Source organism: Ovis aries, chromosome 3 (genome assembly GCF_016772045.2).
Source record: "Ovis aries strain OAR_USU_Benz2616 breed Rambouillet chromosome 3, ARS-UI_Ramb_v3.0, whole genome shotgun sequence".
In the NCBI taxonomy this organism is placed as follows: Eukaryota; Metazoa; Chordata; class Mammalia; order Artiodactyla; family Bovidae; genus Ovis; species Ovis aries.
The window spans coordinates 142829704-142857103 of NC_056056.1; the positions used below are offsets into that span (position 1 = coordinate 142829704).

The 27400-nt window shown below is 39.0% G+C and overlaps 1 protein-coding gene across 4 annotated transcripts in view; it reads right to left on the bottom strand.

The window, feature by feature from the left end:
- The window catches only part of TMEM117 (transmembrane protein 117), a 635221-nt gene that overhangs the window by 527090 nt on the left and 80731 nt on the right, over positions 1–27400 (bottom strand). The window lies entirely within an intron of this gene.

A 27400-nucleotide genomic window follows, 5' to 3' on the forward strand; every position in this document is an offset into this window, starting at 1 on the left:
ACAGAGATCAGAGAATGGCTTTAGCATTTCAAACTCAGGAACCAGGAAAATGGTAATGGCAGTAGCAGAATAGGGAAAGATGCAGAAATGGACAGCTGTCAGAGACAAATCTGGAATGGAGAGGTCCTAAAAGAGATAGAAATAAAATGAGTGAGGTTGGACCTAAAGATATAAACTTGAACTTCATCAAGCCAGAGCCAATCAGTGAATTCTACAGAGTAAACCAAGTCACTGAAAGAGAGAGCATCCAAGGAAAGAAGAAAAGAATGGAAAGGAGGGCTAGGGACACAGCATGATCTCCAGTGTCTGAATCACAGAAGCTTGAATTTTTGAATCACAGAAGCAGCTATGTCATCTAGTTCTCTTAGTACTTACAGGAAACTGGAAGATAAAAAACAAAAATGGAAGTGAAAAAGAAGAAAAAGCAGAGTAATACAGTAGATAACATTCACTATGGAAATCAAATAAGGAAATATCAAGGAGAGTATGGTGAACGGTATCAAATTTTACAGAAATCAAAAAGAATGAAGACAAGAAAGAGGATTTTGTGTGAAGACAGCCATTTGAGACTGAAGACAGCATTTCCAGAAGCAGGGTGAGAATGAGACAGTGGCTTTGAGTGCTGGCCAAGGCAGACAGTTGCAAACTCAGTAGAACACAGAATAATCCCCAGTGTCAAGGAGGCAGGCACAGAGGGAATTCCTGGCCTTCCAGTGGTTAGGATTCTGCACTTTCACTGCTGAGGGTGTGGTTTCAACTCCTGGTCTGGGAACTAAGATTCTTCAAGCCATGTGGATCAGCCAAAAGAAAAAAAAAAAAATGCATATAGGAGGCTGACACAGAATCAAGAGCAATCAAACCCACATGAAGAACTGCACCAAGCAAGTATCAAATTAGTTTAAAAAAAGAAGAAACAATGGGGGGAGGGGGAGGAAAGAAGGAGAGGGAGAGAGACAGAGAAAGGGAGAGGGAAGGAAAAAAATCAAAGAAAATCAAAGAACAGGTCTAGAGTCCAGAAAGCATTTATCTTGAAATACAGAATCAGAAACATCTTCTAATTAACTACTCAATTATACAAAGCCAAACAAAAGGATTAGCATGGTGAAATAACCTTTCGTTTCAGTTCAGTTCAGTCGCTCAGTCATGTCTGACTCTTTGCGACCCCATGAATCACAGGATGCCAGGCTTCCCTGTCCATCACCAACTCCCAGAGTTCACCCAGACTCACGTCCATCAAGTCAGTGATGCCATCCAGCTGATTAATTCTTAAGTGAGGTTGGCACTGAAAAACTTTGCTGTTAACCTTTGTAGGAATTTGGCAACAAGTTAAAAAAAAGATTTTTTTTTTCAAAATGCCTGCAAGAGATGTTCTAAAAATGAAACAAAAAATATGATTGCTGATGATATAAAAATAACCATCAACCTTCATCAGACTACACCAGATGGAGCCTGCATAAACAAAAAGGGCACAGTCACTTATTATCAAAATAAAAAAGAAATGCTTGGGCAAGGGCAGAATGATTTCTCTGGTAAGGTCTATGATCTGCCAGGAGTCCTACAGCACCATGGAGGCCATAATTTTGTCAAACAATGTGAGTGTGTCTGGCAGTTATGTTCTATCACAGGCTCTGTCCTTGGTAAGAGTATTCTGGTGGAGCAGAAATTGAAACTGAAGGATTCCACTCCCCACTAGAGAAGAGTAAGATATCTAACAAACCAGTGAGGATGACAGTGCCACAGACCAAGAGACTGGAATAGAGATCAGAGCAGAAATCTAAATCAACCTCAACCAGCCAAGGTCTAAAATCACAACCTAAGTCTCTACAACCAGACAATAGGACAAGGGCATTGCTGAGACTCCTCACTCGAGCTGAAACATTCTATGAGTTTATAAGTCTTCATGAAACTTTTTGCTTTTTTGCCTGATAAGTCTTAAAAGAAACCTAATATTACAAGCAAGTAAAATAATTGGCTTAAAAATTCAGGTAAGAATTATGTACTGTCCTGGTTTTATTTTAGCCCATGAACTTTTAAAAAAGTAAATTAAACTAAAAATTATGCACATATATTTATGATATACATGATAAGTATATCATCATGAAGAGTAAGGAATATCAATAGCCTCAGATATGCAGATGACACCACCCTTAAGGCAGAAAGCGAAGAAGCACTAAAGAGCCTCTTGATGAAAGTGAAAGAGGAGAGTGAAAAAGTTGGCTTAAAGCTCAACATTCAGAAAACTAAGATCATGGCATCTGGTCTCATCACTTCATGGCAAATAGATGGGGAAACAGTGGAAGCAGTGACAGACTTTATTTCGGGGGCTCCAAAATCACTGCAGATGGTGACTGCAGCCATGAACTTAAAAACACTTGCTCCTGGGAAGAAAAGCTATGACCAATCTAGACAGCATATTAAAAACCAGAGACATTACTTTGCCAACAAAGGTCTGTCTAGTCAAGGCTATGGTTTTTCCAGTAGTCATGTATGGATGTGAGAGGTGGACTGTAAAGAAAGCTGAGTGCTGAAGAACTGATGCTTTTGAACTATGGTGTTGGAGAAAGCTCTTGAGAGTCCCCTGGACTTTAAGGAGATCCAATTGGTCCATCCTAAAAGAAATCAGTCCTGGGTGTTCATTGGAAGGACTGATGTTGAAGCTCAAACTCCAACACTTTGGCCACCTGATGCAAAGAACTGACTCACTGGAAAAGACCCTGATGCTGGGAGAGATTGAAGGCGGGAGGAGAAGGGGACAACAAAGGATGAGACGGTTGGATGGCATCACCGACTTGATGGACCTGAGTTTGAGTAAACTCTGGGAGTTGGTGATGGACAGGGAGGCCTGGCGGACTGCAGTCTATAAAGAGTCAGACATGGCTAAGCAACTGAACTGAACTGATGAGTAAGGGTGAGGGCTCAAGAAACAGACAACAGAGGCTTGAATTCTGGTTAACTACAGCCCACTGGGATGACCTACAGCCACTATGTAACCCCACCCCACCTGTGGGTCTTCAAATGCCAAATGAGGGTAATAATATTAACTGCATCATAGGACTGTTAGTACCTGATACGTGGCATGTGCTCAAGGTGAGTTATTATTTTATCTCTACCTCAGTGAATCGCATTTGATCTCTGCATGCAACTCACCACGTTTACAACTAGGCATAGAAAGGTCTTAAAAGTGGTTTCAGATAATATGAATATGCTCTGGAAAGCTCCAACCCTAACTTGGATCGAATTATAGCAGCAAAGAAGGATGAGCCACTAGGAGGAGCTGCAGAGGGAAGCGGAAGCACTGGATGCTCGCATGCTATGTAGCTCAGTCGTGTCCGACTCTTTGCAACCCATGGATTGCAGCCCACCAGGCTCCGCTGTCCACGGGACTCTCCAGGCAAGAAGCATTGGGCGTAACACTGAAATCGTATCAGCCAGAAGAAGGCCATGTCTATTTTAGGACAACAAGAAGTGAGAAGGAAGGAGAGGCTCTGCCCAGTAGATCTACCTGGCTTATGGTTTAGCCCCTTCAGCCCTAGGGAACATATGAGTCCTGTGAGGGAGTAGGAAAATTGCTACAGATAATCTTTGATTTCTCAGTCCCAGGAACTGTAGGGAGAGTCCCACCAGACCCAGCAGTTACATGTTCCAGCAGCAGTGATACAAAACACTTCACTGGGTTCGCCTTTCTAACAATGTAGAAAAATGTAGGGACAATGTAGAAAAATGTTCACATTGGAGTGATGTAACTAGTTTTAAAAGGTGGCATCTCATGAACATCCTAAATGCTCAACCAAATATCAGGGTGCAATAAAGTGACAAAATCATGCAGATGGGTGTAAAAATGAGGTTTAATGGCCTGGAAGGGGTAGGACTGTGATAAATATTGAATATACACTCTAAGTGCACGTCTTATTCAGAGAACACATGTCAAAATATTAACAGAGGTGGTCTCTAGATGAAAGGATTACAAGAGAAATTTTCTTCTCTGAATCTTGCTACAGTTTCTAAATTCTATACAATAGTCTTACTTTAGCTTAATAATTTTAGCAATTTTTTTAAGGAAATAAAACATTTAACAAGGTTTGCGTTAAGTCACTGAAAACATTTGGCAGTGAAGAGCAAACAGCTGGGACAGGAAATCCCCCCTCACACCTCCATTTCCCCTTGAACCTTTCTCCCTCCAAGCTTTCCCTCTTCTGATGGCCAAAGAGATCAGTAGAGTCAGGCTGCCCCAAAATATAGCTGGGGAGAGAAGAATGAGTTAGGAGTAGCTATGAATTTAGCCTCACCCTTTCCCTGACTTCTATTCACCATAATGGGCATGGCAGTTCTTTCTCTAGATCAAACAGAATTGTTAGTGCTGGAGGCTGCTGCTGCTGCTGCTGCTAAGTCACTTCAGTCGTGTCCGACTCTGTGCGACCCCATAGACGGCAGCCCACCAGGCTCCCCCATCCCTGGGATTCTCCAGGCAAGAACACTGGAGTGGGTTGCCATTTCCTTCTCCAATGCATGAAAGTGAAAAGTGAAAGTGAAGTCACTCAGTCATGTCCGACCCTCAGAGATGCCATGCACTGCAGCCCACCAGGCTCCTCCATCCATGGGATTTTCCAGGCAAGAGTACTGGAGTGGGGTGCCATCGCCTTCAGAAAGTAGCAGTGTCAGCAGTAGCAATAGTGAATTGTGGTCATATCCTCCCATTTAAAAAACTTTTTCCTTACCTTCATTTACCCCTCTATCTGAAGATAATATATACTCAATAAACATTACTGGATTTTTCTCTCCTTCCCTCTTCCCTTCCTCTGTCCCACTGTCCCCTTCTTTTCTTCCTTCCTTCCTCTCTTCCTCCCTCCTTCCCTCTTTCCCCTTCCTACTTCTTTTTTCTTTCTTTTAATAATGAAAGCAAACAATTCTTTATGCCCCCTTACCTGAGCAATCCTCTAATTAGGCAATTCTAGGGCTAGTAGACAGCCAGTATTCTAGGACTAAAGTGCAATAAACCCTTTTGTGATCAAGCAAGAGTGCTGGCTATGCAAAGTTATCACTGATTGGGATGTGCATCAATTAGTATAAAAAACTACTGGAATTTTAAGTTAGGGAGATTAATTGGTCAGGGGATAAAAAAGGGCAATAAAGCTCTAGAAACAAAATTACGGTGAGGCAAAGAGAGCTGTGGGCTGATAAACCAGACTCAAAATAAGATGTCCAGGGTCTACAGAAGAGGAGTGATTTTGGTCTCTCCTCCATTTCCAGCCACCTGTCACAGTGCTCGGACCCCAGGGGGCAATGTCTGGTCACAAGAGAATTAACTGAAAGGGGAACCTAAGTGTGGAGTTCCTTCAGTAAATGTCACTGAGTAGTGGGCCAAACCTCATTCTTAGAACAATGAGGAGGACCTGCACCCTGAGGGCAGTGCAGGACAGGGCTGCCTGTGGGCCTGAGAGGGACTGTCATTCAATACTGACAGGGTATGGAAGCAGAAAAAGAAATGGCAATAACACTGTTCAAGTATCAGTGCTTTGCTTTGGGGATGAAAGTCAATCAGACCATCCTTTTACAGTATAAGCTGCTGGGGCTCTTAGGCAAATCAGGACGAGATGGAAATCCCCAAGGAGATGCTGTATACTTTCTGATATGCAGATGTATAATTGGTTTTAATTTATATTTTCAGAAGGGGAAGTGAATTTATATCACTGAGTATTATCAAGTGATCCATAACTGTTACATTATAAACAAGTCAATAAAATCAAATCCCTACTAGTGGAAGCTTTCAGCTTCTTCTCCTTTTGATCCCAACATTCCCATATACCCAAATTTTTTTTAGACAGAGCCAATCAATTTAAAATCGAGTTGATCTCACGAATGAGTGCAAGAAGAATGAAGATGAGCCACTACTACTGCCCAGTTTCATCACTCCTTGCACCCTTCACATGGAGACTTATCACTTTGAGACTGTAAGAGTAACACATTGTTCCCCATGTCTCTCTCTATCATGCATTTAACCAGAGGCCTAGAGCTCCAATGGCAGGAACTGTGTCTCTTCTGTTCCCCACTGAATACCTAGCAAAGTGCTTGACACACAGTAGGAGCTCCAGGATGATTTGAGAAATGAATGAGTTAGTTCATGCAATCACCATATCATACTTGCAGCAAGGAAGAATAGGAAGTGATCACAATCTCAAGGAAGAATGAGGAGTGTGTTCATTTTCATTGAGATTCTTAAGAGACCTGCAGGTAGGAGAAGGGGAATAAAAGACTTATGGAGAAGAAGAGGAGCGAAACCAAATCAGAGTCAGAACAAGTTTACTAACTCCATTTCTTCTCTGTAGATAAGTGTGGCTAGCTTCAAGCCCTCCAAAACTATCCTTTCCTTACCCTCCCTCCTGGCTCCAACTCTCCCACACATGAATTATACAACAGGTTGCAGGGTCTGGGTTTGCACTTAATTGAATGTAGCCCAAAACTTCTCCTGTGTTCCTCTGTCTACCCCAGGATGCCCCAGAGAAACAGTGAAAGGGATAGAGCATTTCTGCCTTTCACATCTGGGTACTTATACCTAACATTCCCAAAACAAGGCAGAATTAAGTCTGTTGAAATGCATCAGTATAAATAGGAGATTTCATGATACCTTTTATCTTATTTGACAAGATATATTTAATATTCTTACTTGGCAATACTGCTACTCTCAATTGTATTTCTATAAACAAACAAAAATAATTATTTTTCTTTTTGCCATGATGGAAGTGAACAAAGTGCTTAATGAAAAACAGAAGTCAAGAGTTTCCTTTACTCTCATATCAAAGTATATTGCGTGACTCTGTGCCTTGCACAAATTCAATTTATATTGATTTCTCAGAGATAATATACTCGAGCAATAATGGCAACTTGTCACACAGCGGCAAAAATGGGAAAGATTCATAAACTTAAGAGAACAATTGGGTCTTAGATTTAGAGTAACAGTTGCACATGGTCAAATATACCTCTAACTGCTTCTGCTCCCCTGTGTCCAGTTCCCATGCAAATGCCATTTAGATAGTCCCAGCTTTCCATAAAGAAAAGTCCTTCTGTTAGCTCCCTTCCCCTTGGACATCATATATGTCCTTTATATTACAACAGGACAAATATCCAAGACAAATTGTATTAACCTTTGTAAACATGTTGATAGTAAAAAGTTTAAAATATTATCATAAAACTATGGCGTTTTTATCACTAGACATTATTTCACTTAATATTTGTTAAGCATAAAGCACTTTTCTATGATGGAAGATGAATCAGAATCAGACACTGAGCTAAAAAATTTGAAGTCTGGTATTATAGTTACGCCCTTGAAGTCAGGTTATCTAACCAGAGTCCAAGAACCCATAGACAGTTCATGAAAAAGCTTTTGAACCCAGGTCACCCGCACTGCAGGTGGATTCTTCACCATCTGAGCCACAAGAGAAGCCTGAATAAGCTTTCAGAGGCTTATTAAGGCAAACACATTATGTGTGTGTTAAATGTTGGTATGTCCATTTGGCAGGGTCAGATGTTTGATAGATATCAAATTTTCAAAAGGGTTGGTGGCCCCAGTGAGGTTAAGAATGACAAACTTGGAGCTTATATAAAGAATTCCATCTCTCAAAACATTTCCAGTTGCTCAAAACATTTTTTGAACTTTTCTTTTGGAATGTTTCAAAGCCTAGGACATCTTTAGTGAATAATTTCAATGATGCCAAGTTTTCCTTGGAGTAGGAAAGAATAAGTTATTCAAAATCATAGTGAAAAACTATGATTGGTGAACACTTAAACTGTGAAGTTTATTTCTGGTTGAAATGAAAATATAAAGAAATGAGACTAATTTCCTTGGAGGACATATAGGAGATGAAAGGCTACATGTTAACTGACAATTACATGGAAAAGCACCTTTAAAACATCAGCGCATGTGCTCAGTCTCACCAGCTCTTTGTGACCCCCATGGACTGTAAACTGCCAGGCTCCACTGTCCATGAAATTCTCCAGGCAAGGATACTGAAGTGGGTTGCCATTTCCTTCTCCAGGGGATCTTCTAGACCCAGGAATCGAATCTGCATATCTTGCATTTCCTGCACTGGGATTATTAACTGCTGAGCCACCAGGGAAGCCCCCAAAACATTAGCACCTTAAGGATAATATTAACTGAGGGGGGGGATCATATTTTTTCATTCATTGAACAAATATTTATTCAGTGTCTACCATGTGCTGAGCATTCTTGTAAATGCTGAAAATACAGACAAAAAATAAAGACAGAAATCCTAGCCTTCATGGAGCTCCCATTCTACCATCTTTATTTAATAATTCATCTAACATGAACTGATCAGCAGAGACATCACTTTGCCAACAAAGGTCTATATAGTCAAAGCTATGGTTTTTCCAGGAGTCATGTATGGATGTGAGAGTTGGACCATAAAGAAGGCTGAGTGCCAAAGAACTGATGCTTTCAAACTGTGATGCTGGAGAAGACTTTTGAGAGTCCCTTGGACTCAGTCAATCCTAAAGGGAATCAACCCTGAATATTCATTGGAAGGACTGAAGCTGAAAATAAAGCTCCAATATTTGACCACCTGACGCAAAGAGCCAACTCACTGGAAAAGACCCTGATGCTGGGAAAAAACTGAAGGCAGGAGGAGACGGGGATGACAGAGGATGAGATGGTTGGATAGCATCACTGACTCAATGGACATGAGTTTGAGCAATCCAGGAGATGCTGAAGGACAGGGAAGCCTGGCGTGCTGCAATTCACAGGGGCACAAAGAGTAGGACATGATTTTAGCATCAGAATAACAACAACAGCATGTATTGATCAACTATGAATAAGTATTAATAGAAATAAAATAGATAAAGTGAAATAGAAATATAAAGAAAATAATGTTTAGATAGAAAAGGTAGTTTCAAAATACAATGTAATGCTTAACATACTAGTAAAAATATTCGGTAAAAATGAACAGAATCATTGAAACCACAACATGGAAACAAAGAAATAAATGATATTATGAGCATGATAATGCTAAGAAAATATATTTTCTTAACTGTATTCACTCATCTGATCCCAACAAAAGCAACAGAAAAATTTTAGGGATTTGGGAGCAGAGGATCATAAGAAAATATGCAGAGAATGAAAAACAATGTTATCAATGAGAATAGGCTGGAGGCAGAGTTCACTCCCTTCTCTATAAAGAATCAGATGTTAGAGCTAGACCCAGGAGTTCATGGAAATGTTCATGGAAAATGAAAGTTCTTGCTCCAAGCCTAAGTAACTTTCCTAAATTAAATGGATGAATTAGTCTTCATTCTTCTCTAATTTGAACACTTCAGGTTATTTCTAACACACACTCTATAGAAAAGGTTGAGACATGGCATTTTTCTGATATTATTCTTATACACACTTGAATAAAAAATCACAAGTGGTTTTAAAAGTTTATGTGAATTGATTTAACAGTTGATGTAATGAGAGTTCTGTAATGGGAGAAAAATCTAGACCCATGGAGTCTGTGAGGAAGAGAAGGGAGATGATCTTGCTTCCCACTCCCCATCAGCACTGCCTCCCACCCTCCCATCACATGCCTCAAAAGCTCAACTGGGTACATACTGGGAATGAGAAAAAGGACAAGTATCTTAATGTGAGTACTAAGAAACTCATCTGATGCCCATCAACTGAAACCACCATTTCAAAGCTTTCACTAAAATTTTAGGGAGCTAGAAATCTTGAGACTGGACATACACACACAGAGACAAAGGCTTAAAAAACAGATTCTGATATGCAAATACTGAAGCAAACGCTATTTTTGGAATGAAGAAACCAGAACAATAAAGGGACTAACCTGCTTGGTATAATGACAAGAAGAAGGTGGTTTTGTTGGATACAGAGAGTATTAGCTGTATGATTGCTTTTCCACTTCAGATGGGTAAATGATCAGAGAGAGGGAAGCTAAGACACTCACCTGGGATAATAAAATGGTAGAAAAGAGTTGGCCAGGACCTCTCCTATGCAAGGGCATGGTGAGGACTCTAGGACTAGTACTATCAAAATCTATTTTAATACATGCTATAGGTAATCTAATGCACTCATGCAATCTTTAGGCCTGAAGTTAACTGTAGATTAATATATGCATGTGGAACTGAAAAACATTTCCCTGTTGAGTAAAGATTTTTCTTCAGGCCATGGAGATTCAGTGGAAAATCTAAAATCAAGACATCATCAACAAATCTCTCTGATTCAAACACATTCTGCTCTGCCATCTAGATTTAGAAACAGAATAATGCCTTCTCTGTCTAACCATTACTTTCCCCACTAATTTCAATGCTTCTTTCACTCACAAATGAAAGGGACATGGTCCCAATCTTTTAAAAACCAATTGCCCACATTATAAATAGTTGCCAGCAATCCAGGGTATACTGAGAAATTCCCATTTTAAAAATGAAGATATCATTTAAAACACTAATAGCACAAAGGATTTTAAATTAAAAAGTTGTTTTTAAGGAAATACAATTCCTTTTGGTGAACAATTTAAAGAATCTGGTTTATTCTATGATTTTGAAAAAACAATTTCAAATCATCCTTTTTAATCTGCGAGGATGCTAAATCGCTCAGGTAAACTGATTTCAGAAACCCTGAATTGCTTCTTTTCTTAAATTATACTACCTGGCAAGACGATCATGCATTCACTTAGATAAAACACAATACTCTGTAAATGCAAACGACAGTGCATTAAATAGTGCATATAATTAAATATGATAGTGATTAAAGACTTGAGCTTTTGTGGAAGAGAAGTTAAGACAACAAAAGAATGGTACTTGAGTACGTAAAGGAGACATTGAGGCAGAAGTTAACACTCAACCACTCTTGGTGGTAGGAAGATTAAAAAGGATAGAATTCCTGTTTCAAGAGGTCAGACAACCAGATACCCATGGCTAGGCATATAAGTGGCCCAGACTGAGCTGAGCTGCCAGAAAGAGGGTTGCTTGGCTTGAATCACCTCCAAAAAAAATCATCTCGAACACCTGGCAGAAACTTGGCTTAAAAGCACAGTTATATCAGACATTTTTACATTTTCTGTAATGTGAGGGCTCCTGAAAGGCCCATATCTCAGGCTATAAGTGTTCCCTCATTCCCTTACCACTAACCTTTTCATCTTTATCTAAAAATCTACATCAGTGGGTGATATCTTTCAAGTATTAAAAAAATTTTTAATGAAACTGAAAGCACACTATTAGTGCAACACATGAAAATCATTCTAATAAAATTTTCTGCTGCACTGATATTTCCATTTATAAAAAGTGGGATGACTCATTCCAGTGTCTCCTCAGTTAATTTTTATTTTTCTCTGCTCTATATTCAATAACTCCCTTTTGTACTCAATTGACCTCAGGTCCTCAACACTCAATTTCTTAGAAGTTTTTATTAAAACAGCAGCAGAAGCAGTAATCAGTAGTGTTTAGTGACCTTTTCCCATCCAGCACTAGAGAAACCAGATTTTCCTTTTCATAATTTCATGATATCCATTTCCTTTTGACTTGGAGCCAAAAAAAAAAAAAAAATACAATACTTATTCTAAGAAGTACCTGCCAGATGGCACCAAAGAGAGGTCTGATACATATTTTATTCTTGTTATAAATGTAACCAGATACTACAAAATCCAGTACATTTCAGGAGATATTAAAACTGGTAAGACTAAAATTACTAATGTCTCAATTTAAAAATTCCTTTAATAGCTCATGAGTTTTCCAGAAAAGGTCAACTAGAAAATAAAGGTCTTCAATCTTTTAGTCTGTAATTGAGTAGAAATAATTTATTGGTAGGAATTGTTTTTCTATTTAAAGGTATTGTTGGACATTTGTCCTTGCCAAGCAACTGTTGGGTTTTAATCATTTATCCAGTTTTTCAAGATAATATTGAGATCTAATTTCCCAAATCACAAGCTACTATTTTTATTTAATGTCTTTTGAATAGTGAATGGCTTGTTCCCTAATTTATCAATTTAACACAAGTGTTAAATAGCACTATATCTAGGCCTGGCTCCTCTACATCACCATATCTCTCTCTAACTTCTTCTAAAACCCTGATAGTCACCTTTGGTGACATTTCTGTGGTCTGTCTGCTTCCAGTATGCTCCAACTCCATAGCTCCTTTCTGTAGAGTGGGAGCCACTTAATCTCTCCTGGATGTTCAGTCTTCTCTTAGGCTTTGGACCAACAGCATCCTTGTGAGACAGAAACTCTGGCTCAATGTAGGGCACCAGATATCAAGTCGAACTTACTCTTAGTCTGGCTCTGATAACTGATCCTTTGGCCAAGTTTTAACAATTAGACTTCCGGCTTGCTCCTGAAGCCTAGTCCCAGTTGAGCCTTTAGATGCGGTAACTGGGTCTCTTGCTCACATCCCTCTGTGCCTGGTTCTCGGTCCTGACAAAACAATTATGTCTGTGCTCTGTATACAACAGAGAACCTTCCTGAATGGACTTCCTCCCAATGTCTGTAGTTACATCCTGGTCCCATATCCCATCCCAGCCTCAACCTCTTCCACTCAAGGGCAGGTCTAGTTCCAACTTTCAGATCCTCTAAACTTCTGGTCCAGTGGAGTGAGCACTGCCATACCTGACTCTGTCTCAAGATACACAAAACCAACTGTAAATTCACCAACATACTGTTAAAAAGGAAGGCATCTGGGAAGAAAACAAAACAAAACAAAACTCTTCTATGCTACTGGTGGAAATGCAACTTGTTCCATTCTTTTCAAAAAGCTATTGTATGATTTGTTTTCAGAAATTTTTTAAAATTCTATTATTTTGACTCAAATAATTCCCTAAGAGTCTTCCCTTAAAATGTCAGACATTCAGGCAAAGATTTATACACAGAAATGCTTCATTTACATCAACAGGAAAAATGACCTAAGTAATCGATGAAATTTGGCTCAATAAATTACAGGATAGCTATATGACAGGGAATCATATAGTCTTTTTAAATTGTTATCTTATAAAACTTAATAAAATGGAAAAATCAAAATCAAAATTGGATTCTGGTTAGTCAAGACTGGTGGAATGGTTGTTCAGTTGATAAGTTGTGTGTCCAACTCTTTGCGACTTCATGGACTGCAGCATGCCAGGCTTCCCTATCCGTCACTATGTCCTGGAATTTGTTCAAATTCGTGTCCATTGAGTTGGTGATATCTAACCATCTCATCCTCTGCCACCCTTGTCTCCTTTTGTCTTCAATCTTTCCCAGCAACAGGGTGGAATGGTAGATGAATTTAATTTTCTTTCTTGTCTCTCTCTTGCATGCACATTTGGTTCTATAGATATCAAAAACTCTATACTAAGTAAGTATTGTTCTAAACCTAGAAAAACATAAAGAATATAAAATATTTTTAAAGCATGAGAGTATCTTCAAGTATAATAAAGAATCTAATTGATTTCTCTTTTTCATTGGTGTTTCATTGGTTAACAGGGATGGTTTCCCAAAAACAGTCACACTCAGTGCTGTAACTCCTTAATCTGCCTCTGTGTGGTGCCTGCTCCTATCCTCAGAAGGCTAAGGCTTGCTAAAATCTTAAGGATCTTAAGGAAAAAGCAGGCAAGCAAACAAATACACCATAAACACTGTATCTAAATACCTTATTCAAATGTAATACAATGTAGCAAGCTCCAGCTGTCTAATCCCACCAATAGATTTTTCAGATTTTTACTGCTATTAGGAGAATCAGACAACTTGAGAACAGATTGAGAAAAGTGTAAGTGGGCTCCAAATTTCAAAATAAAAACTCACATTCAATTCTCACCCAAGGGATTAATATAAACACTAAGTGCTATTGATTTGACCAGCTTTATATTAACATACGTATGAGGATAAAACAAGCACACATGAACGGTGTGACAAACCTCTCCAGAGACAAGAAAAATAGCTATGTAAGGTTACAAATCCATACAGTGGTAAATCCAGCTCTGATGGCCCCCAAAGCTCGTTTTCTTTCTAATACACTACTTAGCTAATGAGTCTACTAATTTGAGATAGAACAAGTATAAAGTACCTTGAACCGTGCTATGCACTGGGCAAGTGCTCAGTAATGATAGTCATTTTTACAGCTGCTGAAAGTTAGTGATTTTTGTACATTCTCACTTCAAAAAGAATTAAAATGTGGTAAAAAATATACCTAAAATGAATTTCAAAGGTCTCCTATTCATTGAATTAGCCTCTATTCATTGCAAAACACAGTTTTCCACATGAGTCCAATATGCAAATTTCACTATGTGGTAAATTTCTGTTTATTCAGCATGATCAGGGAATAAGGCTGTTTAGTACTGCTACTTCAAAATGCAAATATAGACCACCAATGTGTTACACAATAAAATTCTCTAACATACACTGAAAATAAGTTTGTCTCTTGATAGTCTAGGAGACAGTTTGGAATCTTTTACAAATCATGAAATTGCCACTGTGGTCTAGACAGAAGACCCATCAGTAAAGACATTCAAGAAACCGTGCTCTACACAATCCAACTTTCTCTTCATGCGTTACAAAGTTCATTACTATTAGGATGGCTTCAACTGGAGCTAAAAAAATATTTTCAGTTTCTTAATTAAATATACACGGTACCAGACTTCAAGCAATATGAGTTTCCAAAAACAGCACAATCATCAACTCTCTCATGTGGTTGAATTAGGCCTTGTATTGAATTCTCATTAGTCTGAAAGGTTCATGTATGGGGGCAGAGGCTTCATTTTCAAGATCTTTTTGATAACAGATATAATAATGCTTGGTTATCACATGTATTTGATAGATACTCATTCACTGACAGCTGTTCCATGCCAAGCGGAAGATGACTGCTGTCTTCTTTGGTGGGACTAAGAATCTGGACGTTCCTGAATTAGTCAGATAGGTTGCTTTTCCAACTACCTGTAAAGCCGCTTTCATCTTAAAGTCAATCCTACCTTCTGTACGTCTCAGACTCTCTCGTTCTACTGCAAAGGTTAACAAATCAGTTCAGGAGTTGAATTTCAAGAGAAGCGTTATATAAGAGAAGCAGTCTGGTAGAGCACAAATAACTACTGTGCTGGACACTGTGAAGTAAGTTATTCAATACCAACATCACAAGGTGCTCTCACCCATACAGAACTGCTGAGGGGACACTGTATTAGGTCAACAGGATCGACTCACTGCTGTGACTCTGCAGTCACTACTTTCCTACATCCTAGACATCTAAAACGGATTACAGGTGAGATGAAAATAGCCTCCCACTCAGTAGACAGATAAAGGCCAGGTCTAGAAATGTGAACTTCAAGTAGGGTCAACTCTTATTAATTATGACTCAAGTAGGTCTTTTATTAATCATTCTTAATCATAATGTATTCTGAAAGTCTAGATTAACACTGAAAACCTAGAAGTGTATCAATAAAATTCTCGTTATGTTACTAAGAGAAACATAACACTATTAAAAGAAAATAAGAAAGTCATGAGGACTCAAATTTATAGGATTAATTTTAAAATTATCCAGTAGCTGTATGAACTCATCTGGAGGGAAGGATTAAGAATTCTGTTTTGACTAGTTACGTTTCATATGCCAATAAGAAAACAGTGGAATTTAGAAGTCAAGACTATGAAGGCTGTGTGCATGTGTGTATGAAGTATATTTAATAGTAACCTTCATAGAGATGACAGCTGATACCATGGTAACAGACAAGAACAAGAGAAAAGTAGGAACAAAGAAAACAAAACCCAAAAGAAAAACCACTGGGAATGCTTGTATTACATAGGACAAAAAGAAAGGCAAGCACAGAAGGAGATGTCAGGGGAAGGGGGAGTCAAAATAATCAATGCTTTAAAAGCCAAGGAAAACATACATTTTTCAGAATGTGGTCCATCAGTTTTAAAATGTAGTGAGAGACAGAAAAATGTGGATTGAAAAAAGATTGAATCTGGCAACGTTTTGGTCAAAGCATTTTGGGTTGCAAAACATATTCAAGTGAATGTATGCAATCAAGACCATGAGATCAAGATCTCAGTGATCATCTGAGAGGCAATCTCATAAAGAAAGAAACTAAAGTGAAGTTCAAACTTAGAGGAAGTTGGACTGTGGAACAACTACAACCAGAGCCACACTCTCAGAGTCTCCGGTTGCTGTCTCTCTCTTTGGGCACAGACCAATATGGTCGTTTGACTCAAAAACATATTAAATTATAGGGCAAACATCTACCACAAACTGAAACTCTCCAGTCTAAGTGCAAACTCATTAGAAAATCTGAAAGGCTGATAAGCTGCAGTTCAGCTAATGAGTTCATCAGCCTTGGGTTCTGTGCACTTTTCCTAGTCCAAACAACTGCAGCAAGGGGCAGTCACAGGTGACAATGATCACAGGCCCTGGAGACAATCACAGTCACCAGGGACTTCAACAGAGGCCATGACTGAGGCAGAATTCTCCTGTATAGAAGGCAGGGACCAAAAAAAGATATGTTTGTTTCTGGCAAACTGGAAGTAGCTGTTACAAAGTCATCAGTGTTCCAACAGGTGGGGGTGCATATATCATAAACTGAACCCAAATTTTTCCTCTTGCTGAATATCAACAGAGTAGGAGACCCAGAGAAGTTGTAGACAACCATACAATTACAAACTGTGAACAATACAAAACCTACAATATAAAAATGACAAGATGACCAGAGAAACAAAAATGGCTTCATGGAGGAGGTGACCTTTTTTTCTGACATCTGAAAAATGAGTAGGATTTTAACAAGAGGTGGGAAAAGGAAGTGAAAGAGGGATGAGGCGCCACCTAGGAGACACCATGTCTAAATGCTAGTATGAGAATCCCTTGAGGGTGAAGAACATTTCCTGCTCACCTTTATATCTCTAGTGCCTTGTATCTCACAAAGTAGCATCTCAATCTATATTAGTATTTCAATATTAATAAGTATAAATAAAAAAGAAACTAGAGACAAATATCAGCAAAATTATGAGAAAGTTTTTGGGTCTGTTGATAAGACAAGAATATCCAGTACTTAACATGTGAAAAGTGAAAGCATAGTCACTCGGTTGCGTCCAATTCTTTGCGACTCCATGGACTGTAGCTCACCAGGCTCCTCTGTCCATGGGATTCTCCAGGCAAGAATACTGGAGTGGGTTGCCATTCTCTTCTTTAGGGGATCTTCCCAACCCAGGGATTGAACTCAGGTCTCCCGCATTGTGGGCAGATTCTTTACCATCTGAACCACCAGGGAAGCCTTCCACTTAAAAGTGTAGTGAGAGGTATAAATGGAAGGGTAGATTTATGACTCTACTATGGAGGGCCTAGGCATTAAACCTCAATATGGTATATCATTGTCCTGGAAATAAACAGGATAAATTACAGGCCTATTTCTGCCAGAAGTTCTCTAGACTGGTCCTCATCTGTAATATGAGGATGGCAAATTCTCTCCATACACCTCCGACACGGTTATAAGACTCAGACCTGTGAATGGATACCCTTGCTGAAGGATGAAGGATTTGGAGACAGAAAAGAGCCAAGAAGAACTGAGGGAGTCAACTAGCCATCTTGAAAATGGATCCTCGAGTCCCAGGGACTCTAGCTGATGGCACACCAGGTGCACAATGTAGCAGAGCCCTTTCTGCATTTCTGGCCCACAGATCATGAGCAATGTAAAACTGGTATTCCCTTGTAGCTCAGTTGGTAAAGAATCTGCCTGCAGTGCAGGAGACCCGGGTTCAATCCCTGGGTGGGGAAGATCCCCTGGAGAAGGAAATGGCAACCCACTCCAGTATCCTTGCCTAGAAAATCTCATGGACAGAGGAGCCTGGAGGGCTGCAGTCCATGGGGTCACAAAGAGTCGGGCATGACTGAGAGAATAACACTTACACTTACTTACTTAAGTTTAGGTTAGATTTTTAGGTAGCAATAAAGCAGTGAAAAAAAAAAAAGAGAGAGAAATCAATTCCAAAGTGGAAAATAGGGAAGCATTTATAGAAAAGTAGTTTTGAAGAATAAGTAACACTTAGATGCAAAAGAACAGTTAAAGGGGACTGTAATTTTTCATAAGAAGATGAGTATAAAATAAATCATGAAAGTGAGGGGAAATGTAACATATTTAATTAATGACCAGAGACTTATGCTGAAATAAATATGGAATATATAAGAGGAAATTTTGAGAAATTTTTAGTGGGAATGAGATTGGTTCAAGATCAAAAATGTGTTGAAGGCCAAAGTAAGATATCAGAACTGCATATTGTAGCCACTGGGTGACTGCAGTTCTTAAGAAGTAAACTGTCCTAATATCTTCTCATCACTCCACAGCTCCCTCTCTAGTCCAACCCTTCAAGACATCTGAAGACTTCTAGAACTGAGCGTCCTTCCACTCTTGCCCTAGTGTTTGACAGCAACTAATACGATCATTTAAAACTATGTTAGATTATATTATTCACTGTTCCAAAAGCTTTAAGAAATTTTCATCACAGTTAGAATAAAATTCAAGCTTCTTACCATGGTCTCTGAAAACAGCCCATATAATCCAGTTTCTATATCTTCAAATTTATCTCCGTCTATTCTCTCACCTTTCGCATTCCACTCCAGCTACATTAAATGTTGTGGTTTCATTCTAGGCATTTCACCGGCTATTGTCAATGCTTAGATGTTCTTTTGAGTCTCTACTAAAATTTCACTTCTTCAGACAGGCCTTCCCTTGTGACTCCATCTAAAACACCACCCACTCTATCTCATTGGTCTTTATCTAATTAAGCTGCTTTATTTTATTTCATAACCTTGATTACCACCTGACATTGTGCTACCCAAAATAGGAATTTTATCTATTTTGCTCATCACTGCATCTCCAATACCTAACACTGTACATAATGCATTTCATATATTTACTAAGCTTTTAGTGAATGATTGACATCAGAGCTACTCTTTAGGAGGAATGTGCAAAAAAGAGTTAACATAGCAGTCCTGAACAGCAAACTTTAGAAAGGCCAGCTGACAAAGCTGGCCTTTGGCTGACACGTGGGAATTTGGATGTTGGAAGAGTTCCCATCATCTATAACTAATAAGGCTGTCTCTTCATAAACTGTTTGCTTAAATAATATGACTATGCTAAAAGCATGCTTTCCTGTTGGGAGTCTGGAATTTGGATATGCGCCAGAGGCAGAGGGTGCCTATATGACCAGCCCTCGATTAAAACTCAGAGCACTGAGTCTCTAACGTGCTTCCCTGATTGGCAACACTTCACACAGTTGTTACAACTCTTTTCTGGAAGTATTATGTGTGTTCTGCATGCCTTCACTGGGAAAGAACTCAGGAAGCTTGTGCCTGGTTTCCCAGGTTTGTGCCTCACGTAGCTTTTCCCCTCCTGGATTTTGCTTTGTATCCTTTCAACATAATCACAGCCATTGAGTAGTACATACTGTGGCTTCTGAGTCCTGGTGAATCATCAAAACTGGAGCTGGTGTTGGGGAACTTCCCAAGAAAGAATATTCTGCCAGCAGCTTATAAACTGGACTTGAGGACTGAAGTAACTATGGGCAAAGAGGCCAGTTAGGAAAGAATATGCTTCAGTGGTCCAAGAAAAAGGCAAGGTGGCAGCAGTGGAAGCTAAAAGAGATTAATATGGGAGTATGCTGCTACTGCTAAGTCGCTTCAGTCGTGTCCGACTCTGTGCGACCCCACAGACGACAACCCACCAGGCTCCCCCATCCCTGGGATTCTCCAGGCAAGAACACTGGAGTAGGCTGCCATTTCCTTCTCCAATATATGAAAGTGAAAAGTGAAGTGAATGAAGTCACTCAGTCGTGTCTGACTCTTTGCAACCCCACGGAATGTAGTCTACCAGGCTCCTCTGTCCATGGGATTTTCCAGGCAATAGTACTGGAGTGGATGGCCATTTCTAGTTTCCTAGAAAAAAAAAGCAAACTTTTAAGATAAGACATTAGATTACAAGATTACTGGGAATGGAGAACTAAGGAAGATGGGATTCTAGATGCAAACTACTCAGACAATGGAGAGAAAAATTAAGAAAGTATTGTGGTTTTAGGGTAGCCTGCTGCTGCTGCTGCTGCTAAGTCGCTGCAGTCGTGTCTGACTCTGTGCAACCCCATGGACGGCAGCCCACCAGGCTCCCCCGTCCCTGGGATTCTCCAGGCAAGAACACTGGAGTGGGTTGCCATTTCCTTCTCCAATGCATGAACGTGAAACATGAAAGAGAAGTCGCTCAGTCATGTCCAGCTCTTAGCGACCCCATGGACTGCAGCCTACCAAGCTCCTCCGTCCATGGGATTTTCCAGGCAAGAGTACTGGAGTAGGGTGCCATTGCCTTCTCCAGGGTAGCCTGACTGTAATATAAATATATATACATATACATATACATATATATATATATATATATACACACACATACATACATATATACGTATGTATATTAAAGTGAATATCAATATACATGTAGAAAGCTCGAAGATGCAATAGGTATTTTCCAAAGAAAACATTTAAGAGATGGAATTAAGAATGGAAATGAGGACTTATTTAGTACAAATGTAAGTTATTCTGTGAGGTCAATGAGGGCAGGGACTTCAGAGTGTTTGTTCTTTGGCATATTCTGAGCACCTAGAAGAGAACCTAACACGTGGTATGTACTCTTCTACTCAAGAAAGATGAGAGGTCATACAAGAAACACACAAAGCTTGAAATATGGGAGGATGCAGAGACATCAAATAAGATTATCTCATACCTCTCAGTATAGTAAGAGGCTGCTAGGTTTAGAGGAGGATGGCCCAGGAAAAGAAGAGGTAAGGTCCATGATCACCTCTAGGGGAAAGTCATTAAGAAATCAATAAGAGAGTAACTAAAAGTACTTTCTTTCTACCCAGATTTCCTCTTCAGATAAAAAAAGAAACAATGAATCTAAAATACTCTTAGAATATATGTAACATAACATCTAATTGGGCTGAACTGAATCATGGCCTTATTTAATAATATTCATAATAAAATAATCCTTAAAGTCCTTATCCCTAGGCCTAAAACCTGATGAGAAAAGACACTAATTTTATCTTAAACGCATCCAGAATGGCTAAACATACAAATGACCTTCATTTAACCTGGAGAGGAAAATAATTTTACACTATTTGGTGTGAGATTTATTAACAAATTTTCAACAGTGGTCTTCAAAGCAAAACTAAAGTGTGGAAACAGTCAACCTAGTATAGAAGTTGCAAAGGGAACTATTACCATTTGAAAGGGAAACAAAGAAAATTAAGCTTCAAACAGTTTATAACTGGTAGGAAAACAGAACATAGGAAATAATTCCATGTGTGTGTTCTCAGTCGCTCAGTTGTGTCTGACTCTTTGTGTCCATGGACTGTAGCCACCAGGCCCCTCTGTCCGTGGGATTTCCCAAGAAAGAATACTGGAGTGGGTTGTCATTTCCCACTCTAGGGGATCTTCCTGACTCAGGGATCAAAACCACATCTCTTGTGTCTTCTGCATTAGCAGAGGCATTCTTTACCACTGAGCTACCAGAGAAACCCATATTAAATGTTTACTTTTCTAGTACATCATGAGAAACGCTGGGCTGGAAGAAGCACAAGCTGGAATCAAGACTGCCAGGAGAAATATCAATAACCTCAGATATGCAGATGATACCACCCTTATGGCAGAAAGTGAAGAGGAACTAAAAAGCCTCTTGATGAAAGTGAAGGAGGAGAGTGAAAAAGCTGGCTTAAAGCTCAACATTCAGAAAACGAAGATCATGGCATCTGATCCCATCACTTCATGGCAAATAGATGGGGAAACAGTGGAAACAGTGCCAGACTTTATTTTGGGGGGCTCCAAAATCACTGCAGATGGTGATTGCAGCCATGAAATTAAAAGACGCTTACTCCTTGGAAGGAAAGTTATGACCAACCTAGATAGCATATTAAAAAGCAGAGATATTACTTTGCCAACAAAGGTCTGTCTAGTCAAGGCTATGGTTTTTCCTGTGGTCATGTATGGATGTGAGAGCTGGACTGTGAAGAAAGCTGAGTGCTGAAGAATTGATGCTTTTGAAGTGTGGTGTTGGAGAAGACTCTTGAGAGTCCCTTGGACTGCAAGGAGATCCAACCAGTCCATCCTAAAGGAGACCAGCCTTGGGTGTTCATTGGAAGGACTGATGCTGAGGCTGAAACTCCAATACTTTGGTCACCTCATGCGAAGAGCTGACTCATTGCAAAAGACTCTGATGCTGGGAGGGATTGGGGGCAGGAGGAGAAGGGGATGACAGAGGATGAGATGGCTGGATGGCATCACTGACTCAATGCACATGAGTTTGGGTGAACTCCAGGAGTTGGTGATGGACTGGGAGGCCTGACAAGCTGTGATTCGTGGGGTCACAAAGAGTCAGACACAACTGAGTGACTGAACTGAACTCTCCTTTTTCTAACTTACATGTCACCGGAAGTGTCATGGATGCTAGGAAAACCTTCCAGATCTCCCTTCAAAACTGAAGGATCTGTTTTCCAAGCTGCTGAGAATGCTGTCAGCTACCAGCTCCAACTCTCAACCGTCTCGAAGAATGGTCCTTTGATGAAGAGCTACTTTACCCAGGGAATTGCTCCCTTCCCCACTCTCATCCAATGGTTGCCTGGAAGGTGAATGATTTACCTGTTGTTCTAAGAATGAAATGGAAATAGAATCTATGTATTACTTTTTTAAAAAACAATTTTATCAAAGTGGTTATTAAAGTATATCCACCTCCTAAATTTCTTTTATTTAAAAAAATTGAATATGATTAAAGTGCAAAAGCATATACCTGACTTTCAAAACCACTATTTCAGTTCCACCATTAATCCATGTGAGCTTAGACAACTTAAATGCTTTGAATCCCAGTTTCTTCACTATAAACAAAAAGATAATAGCACCTATTTCATCAAAATGTTGCACAGGTAAACTCAGGGGATGTACACAAAAGTGCATAGTAAGAGCTGGACACATACCCCTTCCCTTCTCTCTGCTCATTAGCAACGGGGCAGGAGTTTAGAGTTGCTTTCCCTTAACAGCCATGCATTTACACTGATGATGCAAACTACTAATAATTAAGAGCATGCACCTATGAATCATGTGTATAGTTCATGGATAATACAGCTGATTATTAAGGTATGAGAAAGTAGTATTCATACTATATAGAAGCTGATAAATAATATTCACTTAGCACTTACTAAGCATTTACAATATGGCAGGTCAGTTTGGATTGTTTTTATATACTATATTTTATTTAATCTTCAAAAAAAAGACACTATGAGGTAGGTATTATGTGCTTTGGCAATACAAAACTGATGATGCTTAGAGTAAGTAAGTAAAGTGTTCAAGATTACCCACCTGTTAAGAGGTAGAACCAATATTTAACTTAGTTTTCCTGCATATAGATATTTATATTAGTCTATAAGCTCTCTTTTGCTTTACTCTTCTTCTACAGATTTGCCCCATACAGACCTCTGGCATACCAGAAATGCAAAGACACAAAGAGTCATCTTGGAGACTACAGCCTGCAGAGCAGAAAGAAGGAATCCTTAATCCCCAATTTGCTCTTCTCTGCTCTTCAATCCCACATTCCCTCTGCTTCCATGCTCAGTCGATGGAATCTGTCTTCTCGCCCCTGTCATCCTTGAGTAGACTGACCTTTATCTGGGCATTGTAGTGTAGTGAGGCTACAGCAGCCCTCACTCTGACCCCAAATGAGTGTAATTTCTGCTCCTCCTTCTGGTCCTCCAGGTCTGGCAGTGAGAGGCAGCACATTAGATCTGCTGGGATCAGAACTGTGGGGGCCCCTGTTCTGAGCTCCCATGTCTACACTGGCCCAAAATCCTGGTCACAAAGTAGACCAAACACAAAACAGACTCCAGTTACACCTTTTTAAAGAGCAGATTTAGTTTAGTTTCTTGCAAAAGCCCCTGTATTTTTCACCAAAGTTTGCCTTCCAACTGTTCAAATTTTCATGATGCTTTTGTGCATCATGAAACAGCAACCTGCAACAATCTGTTTTAATCAGTTTTGTATACATTGCAGAAAATAGCAGGCAGAAAAGCACATTCTTTATTCTTAGCCTGCGCTAATCACTCTCCCCAGAGAACGGCTATTTACAAGATACCAAATAACATATTCTCCTAGGAAATCTCCTCCTGAGAACTGGATTCTAGCTTTGTTTCAAGCAGCAGTCCTGACTTCCTGTCATGCCGGAGAATGACAGCAGGGGCAATCATTCAATGCCTCATTGAAAATAGGTGAGTCCCTTCCATCTCTATCAAGAGCAAAAACGGTAAGGAGGAGCTGCATCCTGTTCTCTTTGAAGCACTCACGTGTTGACAAGCCTATCTGGGCATGGGGCACCTTGATCTCAAAGAGTGTCCTTACAGAGCCCGCCCTAACTAGGACCAATACACACAGAGCTGAATTGTTCACACCAAAAGAGGCCAGCTAGCCACCCTGCACTCAAGTGACTGAGATTGCTACCAATTCATGAGGTGTCTGTTGGCTCAGTGCCTCGCTTTCACAAACGGGATGGGATAGAAAAACTAAAACAGTAGGAAAGGAGCAAGATCATGGGAGATGGTGGAAACAGTTGCTTGGAAGACTCCACTGAACTGGATACTTTATTTAAAAAAAATATTTATATATATATTGTTCTCCTGAAAGGACATGGGTCAAGGTCTCTCATTAACAGAAACCTTTACTAGAGGCTACGAAACAAGCATAGATTTCTGGAAACGCTAGACAGAACTGAATAATGGTCATCATTAAAACTAATATTGTTAATTTAAAAGCTGATTTTGGGGGGAAAGTGAATTTAAACAAAATTCTTATTCCATCAAGAACTGATCCATCTAGTAAATAAATACTATGCAATATTAAACAGTGATTTTAAAGTCTGTTCCCACATTGAAATTCATGAAGGCTTTTTGATTAACAAAGCAATCAATGGCAATAATATTTTCATTAGAATGGAACAATTATTTCAGCTCTCTGTTGTCAATATGGGTAACTCTGTCTCCATTCTCTAAGGTGGCAAGGCCAACCTTATGCTTCCTTCTTATGACATATTTGGTTGGCTAGTTCCTCAGTTTTGAATTTTCCTGGTATCTGTGTTATGTTTTCATAATCGGAATGGTTTTTCATATAATTGTTGGATTCCAAAAAATGTAATATGTATAAAACAAACAAATTTTAGAAATGGGCTGCTAGGGTCTCCAAATGAAAGGAAAATCAAACTGACTTATTCCCTCCTAGCCACTCTTTATATGTAGTTTCTCTTACATCAGCTTAAAAAGGCAATAAATGCTTTGGAAAATTTTGGTTAGCTCAATGGCTGGATGTTGCCTCATCTACTAATTGTTCTGCCAGACGTGGTTGAGAAATCTATTCTGTTCTCAGTGTTAATATCTCAGTGATCTGGCAGTTATTTTTGACAGGCTTTGAATATGAAACGGGATGATGAAGAGATATAAACTGAATAATTTATCTTCATATGTACACATGATACATCAAGAAGAAACATTAAAAAACAATAAATATATGAACCAGACTCTTCAATAGCTTCACTTTTTAAAATTCACGTCTACAAACAACTAAAATCAGTTTCAGAGAATTTAAAATAAATTGTTTGAATCTTTTCTCCCTCCGTTACCCAACAGTGCTTACTTGTTTGGATCAAATAATTTAAACACTCTTTGTTTTTCAAATAAAAACGGCAAAAATATAGAACTCTTTTTATCATAAAATACAAGTATCTCAGTTGGAAATTTGAGAAAGGAAAAAATAGCTCAAGAACTTGAATGAGAGCTTTATATTTTTAAAAGCACACCAAATCAGAATGCTATTAACCTGTCTCAACTTCAGTATCACATAACTAAGAAAAATCAGTCCCAGAACTGAAATAAGCTGCAGTTATGAACGAAGATGCTACAGAGAAGTGTACATCTTTATTGTTGGTCTTAGTTTCTTTTTCCAAATGTCTGAAATAAATTAATTGACTATTCTAGGATCTTAAAATCTACAATTGATGGCTGAAATAAGCTGCTATACTCAATACATTCCACAAGACGGTGCCCTGTCCCTAAGAAGAGCCTCCTTTCTCTACACAGCTGAACTACAGAACGCTCATGCTCTCTGACCCAAAGCGAATTTAAAGTCGACTTTCTACAAATGAAACCTCTAAGAAATTAGCAAGCCCTTGAAATAATGCAATTCTTGAGGTGAAACAATGAAAATTATTGCCTTTGGAAATTGCACATCTCCCTAAATTGCTCTCAAATTCAGGGGCAAAATGAGGGAACTCAGTGAAGAGAAGGAGCTAAACATAATACAACTATACCAAAACTATTCAGAGCAGTACTGTGCAATAGAAGTATGAGAGTCTCACGTGTAATTTTATTTTATTTCTTTATATCCTGTCTCTCTTTGAGCCTCTCATACATGGTGGGTCATTTTCCCCACCAAATGGCTTAACATATAATTCCATATAATGAGAGGCTTCCTATGTGGCATTTTAGTGAATTTCTCAAAGCAAGGATTGAGTATCCCCTGTATCAAAATAATGTGATGCAAACAAAAGATTTTCTCAAACATTTACTGAACCAAAAAATTAATTTGCTATAGAAGACAACTTTAAGTCCCCTGAGAAATTTTAAATAATTTTACTTTCAAGGGAATGCACACCCCCTGGCAACCACTAGCCTGTTATCCATCTCTGTAATGTCACCATTTCAAGAATGTTATATGCAATTGTAAATGTTTTAGTAATCACAATCAAAAAAATTAAGAGTGAAATTGATTATAATATTATATCTTAATTTATCTGAAATACCATTCTAACATTCAATCAATGTAAAAATTATTAGTAAAATATTTTATATCTTTTCTGTGCTCATTTTTGTGTGCACTTTACAACATCCAACACATCTCAGCTTGTACCAGCCTCACTTCACATGTTCAACTGTCACATGCAGCTACTAAGGCCCCCACCGAGGTGAAGGATTGTAACTACAGATTGAGCACAAGATTCCCATAATACTGCTCTATTACCTCACCACCAACCAATCAGAAAAAAGTCACATACCCTGCAGCCCTCATCCCAAGTCTTGTTCAAAAGAATTATTCCCTGAAAATCATCAGAAAGTTCAGCTTTTTTGACATGAGCCATAAGCCACCAATTCTCCTCACGTAGCCCTACAATAAACTTTTCTCTGCTCTAAAAAAAAGAAAGAGAGAATCTAACCAAACAATTTACAACTAACAAGTTAAACATTCAGCCTATTTTTTAGGGTCAAATAATATATATAAACAAAAATGCAAACACATTATTTCTTACCCTTACTACTGACACAAAGAAATTCACAAATGCTTTCTTCTTATAAATGATATAAAAATAATTGATCTAAATTCCCTTATCTCCAT